Source organism: Elephantulus edwardii, unplaced genomic scaffold, assembly GCF_000299155.1.
Source record: "Elephantulus edwardii isolate Elephantulus edwardi_28Jun2011 unplaced genomic scaffold, EleEdw1.0 scaffold00063, whole genome shotgun sequence".
NCBI lineage: Eukaryota > Metazoa > Chordata > Mammalia > Macroscelidea > Macroscelididae > Elephantulus > Elephantulus edwardii.
The window spans coordinates 9,701,615-9,711,329 of NW_006399813.1; positions in this window are offsets into that span (position 1 = coordinate 9,701,615).

The following is a 9,715-nucleotide window of genomic DNA, read 5'->3' on the forward strand; positions in this document are numbered from 1 at the left end:
GGAAGTGGCTGGAGGACTTGAATCGCTGATCTTTCCGTCAGAAGGGCAATGATGTGCCACCATGGAAACCTGTATCACAGCTGAGAAGATAGGAGATTGACATACAGGTAACAAGACCTGAAGAAGACTTAGGATAGTGACCAAGAGTGAAGGCCACAAAAGCAGCTGGAATGAGGTTGTTAGGTGTTGTCATGTTGGTTACAAGTGATAGGAACCCAAAGCATAAGAGAAGGAAACACTACCTAGTCTGTGTGCTGAGCAGAGAGTAAGGAAAGGCATCTTATATCCCGAAGGTGTGTACCACTGTTCAGTGGACCTACAGTCTGTACCATTTCTACTGAACAATGGATGATCCTGGCAGCAAGGAAGTGGAGACACACCACAGGCCTCAAAACTGATAACCAAGCCCCAGATGTGGCTTGTACATCATTTGTGGCTCAAACCACTTATGTAGAATGCTATCAACAAAAGTCAGTTGATCATATAAAAAGACGTGTTGCTTTAGACAAACTTGCTGTCTCGGACCTCTTTAAAGCTCTAAAAAGCAAGAAAGCTAGAATAGAAATTTAAAAACTAAGGTTTACCCGATCCTCTTTAAAAAGAAAAAAAAGTCAATTGACAGAATAAGATAATGGTGGCCCAAGATTATTCTCTGGCTCTTAAGTCTCTAGTTAGTTTAAGAAGAAAATTTTAAAAAATCTAAAAAGGGGGTTCATTTTCCTAGGGACCCGGTGGATGCTGGCACACAGGCAGTGGGGAGCCCACTTTGTCAAATCTAAGATTATTGCTCAGAGCAGAGGGGAATGGCTCTGCTTTACAGCAAAACCACTGCTCCATGATTACAGGCTCTTCTGCTGCTTTCTTCTGAGGATAAGTTGTCAGGGTTAAGATCTTCTCTCATTTGATGTTAGTTTCCACTGTTTTCTTTCCTACTGAGCCCTCTGGAAAATCACCTCCTTATTGTTGCTTTAATTGCTGGTGTTTTGGACATAGGTTAACTATATGGTTAACTTGGGCAGAGAGTCCAACTCCCATTGCCTGTTCTGTTTGGCTGGAGAAGAAGAAATTGGTTTGATAAAGTTGCTCCAGAGTTCCTTCGGGCTTTGAACAAATTGCTCTAATATGAGAAGTCACCACTCTGCTTCCCTGTGTCATTAAGGAGCCCCATGTGAAGGAACGAGATTAGTTTTCACTTAGAGAGCGAAGGCCAACAACAACTGGAAAGAAGAAAACGGAAATGTGGTTAATGGGCCAATTTGGTGACCCATTTGGGAACCCAGACATTTTGCCTCCTGCTAAGCTCTCTTGAATTTGTATGATACAGAAACAGACCAAGAAGGGACTTATAGGCCTTGGCGAGAAGAATAGATCAATGCATTTGTTCATTCCATTAAGGAGAAAAAGAAAAAGGCATAGTTGAGATTTCTTTCTTTCAAAAGCATTATTCCCCCTTCACAGACACGGGAATTGCAGAGCCTCTATCTTTTTGTTCAGAAAGCTGGAAAACTTCCCAGCAGGGAAAGGTCAAGTTTTATGTAGGAAATTTGAACCAATAATCAGCCTTTCACCTCAACGATGTCTGTTGAATTAAAAACTCAATAAATATTAATTACATGTTAAGGCTAATCTCATTTCATTTTATAGATCTAACTCACCTGAATCCTTTTTAAATCTGCAAAGAAAGGAACCTTTTTCTTTTATAAAAAGTCCTGTACTATGACTTGGCTTTCAATATATTTTCTGTTTCCTTTCCAGTTCTGAGTTTACAACAAAATTTGACTACATTTTAATATCTCACTGAATTGGTTTCATTTTACCTTGGACAAAGAAGGAAGGTAGACCTGACAGGGAAGCAGACAGCAGACAGAAAATGGAATTCTGCTGAAAGCCAGGATCTTCTTTCTTTTGATGAGAGCAGGGAAATGGACAGATTCTCTAAATGTCACCTTCATTTGTCCACCATGGATCCACTTCCTTCTTTCCAGAGTGCCCAGCTTCTTCAGATAACCCTAAAACTGATATTATCTTTTATGACAAATATTTGTTGTTTTTAACACTATAGTGTCCATTCTCTTTTTTATCTGGCAGAACAATGATCTACTTGAGGAATCCTTATCCTTCTTCTCATTGAGCCAACTACAACTCCCAGTAACACTAAGAACAATAGATTGGTATCTTGCCTTGTTCTGCTCCATTTTTACATCTCCGATTTACTCAACTCCATTGTTACAGTCACTGTGTTAATTCACCAGTGGAAGATCTTCCTCTTTCTCTGACTTTCTACTTTCCCCAGCATGGTGTCTTTCTCAAAGGACTCATCTCTTCTGAAGATGTATGTGAGACAAAGTTTCACTATCCTTGGCCCTAAAGCGTACCCTTGTTGCGCTACTTTTAAGACATATTTGTTCCTTTGGCCGTCCATGAGATATTCCTTAATCATGATCGTTAGCGCTTGTCATTTGGATGGAAGCTCTAGGTTGCCATGTTGTCCATTCAAATTCATGGTGACTCTCCATATATGAGTAAAAGTATTCTCCATAGGGTTTTCAGGGACTGACTTTAAGAAGCAGATTCCCAGGCCCTTCTTCTGAAGTACCTCTGACTGAACTGAAAGGGCCAGCCTTTGCATTAGCAATTGGAAAGGCTGTTTATTGCCACCCGAGAACTCTTTGGTTCAATTCTGGAGCTGGTGAAAGACCTAAATTTCCCTGCCAATCGGATCATCAAACATTTAACCCTTTAGATAGAATCTTGAGTGTGAATATATACGAAGCCAACCTAGCAGTCTGTCTAATTTCCATTTTGTGGGCATAATGATAGTTGAAGGATAGGCACAAAATAAGGTTAATTTGTTCAGTAAAAGTCAGTCCTAGCTTATAATATTTCCAGTATTTCTTGTTTATCTCCTAGCTTGTGATATAGTGCCTGGGGTCTTAAAAGCTTGGAAGCAGCTATCCAAAGTACTAAAATTGTTTTCTATTCATTTGCAGCAATGGAGGAAGTAGAAGAGTGAAGATTAAGAGGAGGGAAGGGTAATGTTTGGCTAATTGGGAGTCCCTGAGCCTTAATTGTGCTCATGCAAAACTTATACCTGGACCAAGAAGTTGTGCTAACAGAGCAGGGAAACACTGCAAGGTTTAAAATGAAGAAGAGACTTCATCGCGGTTGTATTCTCTCTCCATACCTGTTTAGTCTGTATTCTGAGAAAATTATTCTAGATTCTGGATGCTATGAGGAGGAGTGTGACATCAAGATTTGAGGGAGATGTATCCATACCTTGCATTATGTAGATGACACAACCTTGCTTGCTGAATGTGAGGAGGACTTAAAGCACTTGTTGCAGAAGATTAAGGAACGTAGCCTTGGAATGTCAAGAAAACAGATTCTTACCACTGGATTGATAGGCAACATCATGATGGCTAGAGAAGAGATTGAAACTGTCAAAAACTTCATCTTACATGGATCCATAATTAACATCCTTGGTATCAGCAGTCAGGAAATAAGAAGACACATTGCACTGGGAAAATCTGCAGTTAAGGACCTCTCCAAATTATTGAGTAATGATGTCAGTTTGAAAACTACAGTGTATCTGATTCAGGCCATAGACTTTTTGATTGTTTGCTATGCAGCTGAGAACTGGCCAATGAATAAGAATGACAGAAGAATTGATGTCTTTTGAGCTGTGGTGTTGGAGAAGAGCACTGAACAACCCCATGGACTGCCAAGAGAACATTCTTGTATTGGAGAAAAGCACTGAACATTCCATGGGTGACCAAAAAAACAAACAGATATGTCTGGGAGAGGGTGCAGCCGGAGTGCTCTTCGGAGGCAAGAATGATGAAACTTAGCCTCACATACTTCAGACATGTTGTTAAGTGGGGATAATCACTCCTTAAAGGACATGATGCTGGGAAGGGTGGAGGGTTGGTGATGGAGAGGAAGACCCTTGACCAGGTGGGTTGATGTGGTGACTATCATAAGTGGCTGTTGTGTGTCAGGAAGTATGAGGATGGCACAGAATAGAACAGGATTTAGATTTTTTTTTTTTTTTTTTTTGCTCATAGGGTTGCTATGAGTCGTACTCAACTCAATAGCACAACTGCTTCCTTTGCTATGAGACCAGAACTAAATAATGCCTGGCTCTCATTGCAGAATGTTTTGATCAAATAATTTGCAAACTAATTCTAATAAGAAGGGGAGGATGCACAGTGAGGGAAAATTCTCAAATTATCAGACTTTATGGAGTCTGGATGAGCTCCCAAAATTATTGCCCTGAGATAATCTTTCAATCTTAAACCAAACATATACTTTGAAATTTCCTTTAAAACAAACGATAGCTAGTTTATTTAGTGATGAAGGCCTGCCATAAATATTGTGTTTTCTTGGCATCAGATTGCTAAAAACAACTGAAAACGTTAAATAGGAAAGTGCATGTAAAGATTGTTGAATTGGTTTATGATTTGCTGTGTAGATTTCCAACAACAACAAATCTACTAGGGGAGGGGGATAAGTTCCAGAATAACTCTGTGAAGAGAGTCTGTTTTTCTGATAGACTAGGAACTGTAAGGTCATAGACCTTAGTGTGGTGGAGAATACTTACAGAGAGGGTCTGCCTGAGAGAGAGAGCCCAGCATGGAGGGCAGAACCAGGATGTGGAGTGAAAATCTAGTTCTGATGAGTCTCTAGTTCAGCCACATCATGCACCAGCTTTCCCTCCAGATCTTCCTGAGTTGTGTACTAGTTCTAAAATACTGAAACTAGTTCTTCCAATATTCTTTTAGTTTGGGTCGTGTTTATACCACTTGCTTCTACTAATGCACCATCTTTGTTCAAGACATGATTAGTTCATTCGGAAAATTTGTATTCTTGTGTATCATATTTTAACAGTAATTTTTAAAAAAATAGCTTGCCTCTGGAAATTATGAACTTGGAGAAAAGATAAAAATTTTGCTTTCAAGACTTGCATTAATGGAGTCACTATGGGTCATTTACAACTCTAAGGCACTTAACAGCAACATTAAACTATTTGGAGCAGAGAAGAAGAATTGATGCCTTTGAGTTATGGTGTTGGAGAAGAGTACTCCAATATTCCATGAGCTGCCTAAAGAACAAACAGATATGTCTTAGAAAAGTGCAGCCAGAGTTCTTCTTGGAGGCAAAGATGGTGCAGCTTCATTTTTCACACTTGGGACATGTAGCTAGGTGAGGTTAATTCTTGGAAAGGGACATCAATGCTGGGAAAGATGGAGAGTCAGTGAAGGAGAAGAAGATCCCAGTGAGATGGGCTGACACTGTGAGTTAAGCAATGGATTCTAGTGTGTCAGGGATGATGAGGATGGCACAGGATAGTCAGGGTTCAGGTAGGTTGTTTAAGAGTTGCTATGAGTCATACTTGACTGGACAACATCTAACAATAACAAAGTTTGCAGAAGATTGAAAATAACAAACAATTTTAAAAATTGTGGTGAAAGTAAACACAGGACAACTTAGACCAAGTCAACAATTTCCACATGCACAGTTCAGTGACGTTGGTTCCATTCTTTAAGTTGTGCAGCCTTTTTCACCTTCTCTCAGATTGTTCTTCCTCATTAACATGAACTAATTGTCCTTCAACTTTCCTATCTGACACTTTGAGCTTTGAGTTGCTGTTGTCAACTTGATTGCATACTTAGAGTTCTTTAAAAGAACACCAACCTGAAGGCAAGCACTCTTTACTAAGTAAGCCTACTTCTTGTTTGGTTTAAAGAAGATTCCAGAAATGTTTTTTTTAATTTAAGTTTCTAAAAGCACTAAAGTAATTTTTAAAGTTATTTTTAATTAAGTTGCTTAACATGCAATTGAGGAAATAAAATATGAGACATTTGTAATAAGGCTACAAAACAACATATGCACAATCACATGAGAATATGACCCAATAATCAGGCTAACTACAAGAACAATGAAGGGTCAAAGGGATCAGCCAATAGGGAATTGTACTGCTAATCCAAATGTGACACCTCTTTGGCAGATTAAAACCAGTTGAGCATTTTCTTCCCAGAAGATGTACAGTCTCTGAATACTCATGGGAGGGTCAGCTATGACTTGGTTCTGACTCAATGGCAATGAGGCAAATGAGAGTGAATTTGGGAAATGAGGTTTGTATCAGATCCACAAAGAAGCAAGGAATTCAGATTGGTGGAGAATAAGAGATTCATTTGAGTGGAAAAAAATTAGTGTATACCTGGAAAGTGAGGAAGGGGGGAGAAAGTAGTGATTGGTTAGGGCATCACCTAGAGAAAAATATGATTAGAGAGAGGAGAAATAAAGTTGAGCTTAGATGAGAAACAGTTTTGAATTTGAATGTGACTCAATTAAAGATAAGGATGCTATGGCCTCTTGAGCAAGAATTCAGAAGCTGAAATAAAATTTTGCTTGATATATCATCCTAAACAGACATGTCTTGGAGAGAGTTCCTTGGAGGCAAGGGTGGGGAAGCTTTGTCTCACACACTGTGAGCATGTTGATAGGAAAAGCTACTCTTTGTAAAGGATACCAAACTTAGAAAGAGAGGAAGACCCACAGTACGATGAATTGATGCAGTGGCTGTGGCAATGGGCTCAAATGTCAAATGTGTCAAATGGTGCTAAAGATAATGCAAGATCCAAATCTATTGTTCATAGGATCATACGAGTCACATGTGGTTCAATAGCACCTAACAACAACAACAAAGACCCCGGGTGGTGTTCAATGCTAAGCAAATGATTTTAGAGTCAAATTCATCCAGAGGGACACCAAGAGAAAAGCATGATGATCTAATTACAAAAATCAGCCTTAAAAAGCCTCTGGAAGAAAATTATACTCTGATGTCAATGGTTGTTGTTGTTGTTATGTGCGATTGAGTCGTCTGTGACTCATAGCAATGTTATGTATAACAGCCCTAAACTCTGCTCTATCCTGTGACAATTTCACTATCTCCAACATGCCTATCCCCATTTCCCCAGTCACTGAATCAATCCCTCTCATCTAGGGTCTTCCTATCCTGTGCTGTCCCTCCACCCTCCCAAGCATGATGTCCCTCTCTAAGGACCGGTCTCTCCTTGCGACATGTCCAAAGTATGTCAGACAAAGAGTCAGAATTCTTGCCTCCAAGGAGCAGCCTGACTGCACCCTCTCCAGGACAAACCTGTTTTGTTTCCCTAGCAGCCCATGATATATTCAATACTTATTTCCAACCCTACAGCTCAAAGGCATCAATTCTCCTTCTATCATCCCTTGCCATTTTCCAGCTCACTGATGCATAGCAAGTGATTGCAAAGACCACGGCATGTATCAGGCAAACCTTAGTCTCTAGACTGACACCGTTGCACTTCAGTACTTTAGAGAGGTCTCTAACTGCAGACTTTCCCATCATATGTTTTTTAATTTCCTGGCTGCAGGTGCCAAGAATGTTGACTGTTGAGCCAAGCAAACCAAAACTGTGAACAATCTCAGTCTCAATCTCTTCATCATCCATTATGATGCTTCCAATCAGCCCAGAGGTGAGAATCTTTGTTTTCTTGATATTGAGTCTCAACCCATACTGAAGACTGCAGTCCCTGACCTTCCACAGCAAGTGCTTCAGGTTCTCCTCAGTTTCAGCAAGCAGGGTTGTGTCATCATCTGCATAACATAGACTGTTAATGATTCTTCCTCCAATCCTGATGCCACATTTCTCCTCATAGAGCCCAGCCTCCCGGATAATCTGTTCTGCATGAAGATTGAAGAGATATGGAGACAGGATACAGCCCTGGCATATTCCTTTCCCAATTTTGAACCATGCATTGTTTCCCTGCTCTGTTCTGATGACTGCCTCCTGGTCCAAGTATAGGTTTCACATTAGTCAATGGAGTCATCATTAAGTCACAGTCAACTAAATGGCAACTTGCCTGTAGTGGAGTGGACATTATTAACATGAACAGTAAGAGGAAAAAAAAACCAACAAAAACAACAAACAAAGACACCAAAAGCTAAAAGTCTGGTGAACAATTATATATTGTGGCCTAGTGGTAAGGAGCTGGGTTGTCAACTCCAAGGTATATGTGTTCGAATCCACCAGGTGCTCCATGGGAGGAAGATGGGCATTCTCCTTCTGTGTGATTTACCTTTTCATTGCCTCTGAAAACCCACTGGAGGATCAGCTATGAGTCGGGTCTGTTTCGGTTGTACATAACAATACAAGAAGGTATTGCCCGAGGGCATTGTTAGTCAGAAAAGATGTGAGACTTCGGAGCAAAACATTTAATCCTCTAGAAGCTTTAAGAAATAGAAGAAGAGAAAGATAAATGTTCATGTCAGAGTTTAAAAATCTTTCTAGGTTGCAGTTGGATGGGTACAGAAAGGGAGTGAAGGAAATGGGAAGATCTGGGTGAAAAGATAGGGTAATGACGGACAAGCTGCAGTGGTGATTTGATTTTATAAAACATAATACTTGAGAATGATTATATGAAATACAATATGAATGAAGAATAATGTGAAACACAATATATGAACTTTGTAAGCAAACCAATACAAAATGGAAAAAAAATCTTTCTCATAGGACAGAGCTTCTAATTTAGTCTTTTATGAGCTTTATGGTTATTGGTTTTACCACTAGGTCTGTAATCCACTTTGAGTTGGGTTTTTTATGTAGTGTGAATGTGGATCCTTTTTCAGTTTTCTATAGGTAGATGTGCAGTTTTGCTGGCATCATTTGTTTAAGAAGACCATCTTTCCCCATTTTATTTTTTTAATTTATTTTTTAAATTATTTGTGTGTGTACCATCCTATTGGCTCCTCCCAGTGTTGCTATGGCCTGGTTGCAAAAGAGCATGGAGCTGTTTGGGCGGGGATTGTGGCAGTTTTCAGATGCTAAGGACTACTCAGTCCCCCGGAGCCCCCGGCAAGCCAGGAAGCTACCCAATGCGGACAGAGAGTGGGGTGGAGCTCCCCTGTTAAACAAACTTGGAAGTAGGAGTGGCGTCCACTTCCATAATAGCTTGCCTCCCTCCGGAAACCCTATGAACCTGGAGAGAGGAGGAAAGGCACCCAAACTTTGAGGACTCTCCTTCATAAGGTCGCTATGAGTCACCTGCGACTCGATGGCACTTAACAACAACAACAACAACCATCATATTGGATCAGTGGTACTGAAAGATATTGCCCCTCCTTCTCCAGCAGAGTATCTGGTGGATTCGAACCTCTTTCCCCCTTTTAATGAGTTTTATTATCTTGTCTTAATATAACCTCCCACAGCTCATCTAGTCTTCGCTCATTAGTATTCAAGGCCTCAAACCTGTTCCTGAGATGGTCATTAACATGTTACTGCACACTTTTTTTTTTTGCAGTTATCAGACTGTAGCAGATATTTTATTATAAACAATTAAATCTTTCCATAATGCTAAAACAGTATCAAACACCATATCTCTAACAGAAAAGTGTAGGCATTCAGTGCTACAACCAAGTGAAGTATTACATTTCAAGCTTATGATCACATCACATAGTGACCAGGCTAAGCTTCCATGTCATTTTCCCACGTTATCCAACTCTGTCACATCTCACTCATCTCAATGCAGACAAAGGTTTCTACTACATATTTTAAATGCAGGAAGTTGAGACAGAGAAAATCCAGTGGAAACACATCTATCTCAATTCAACTCTTAGTTTAAAAAACAAACTTAAATTAGTTGTTTTGAGGGAAGGGATCAAAAGAAGGTATGAG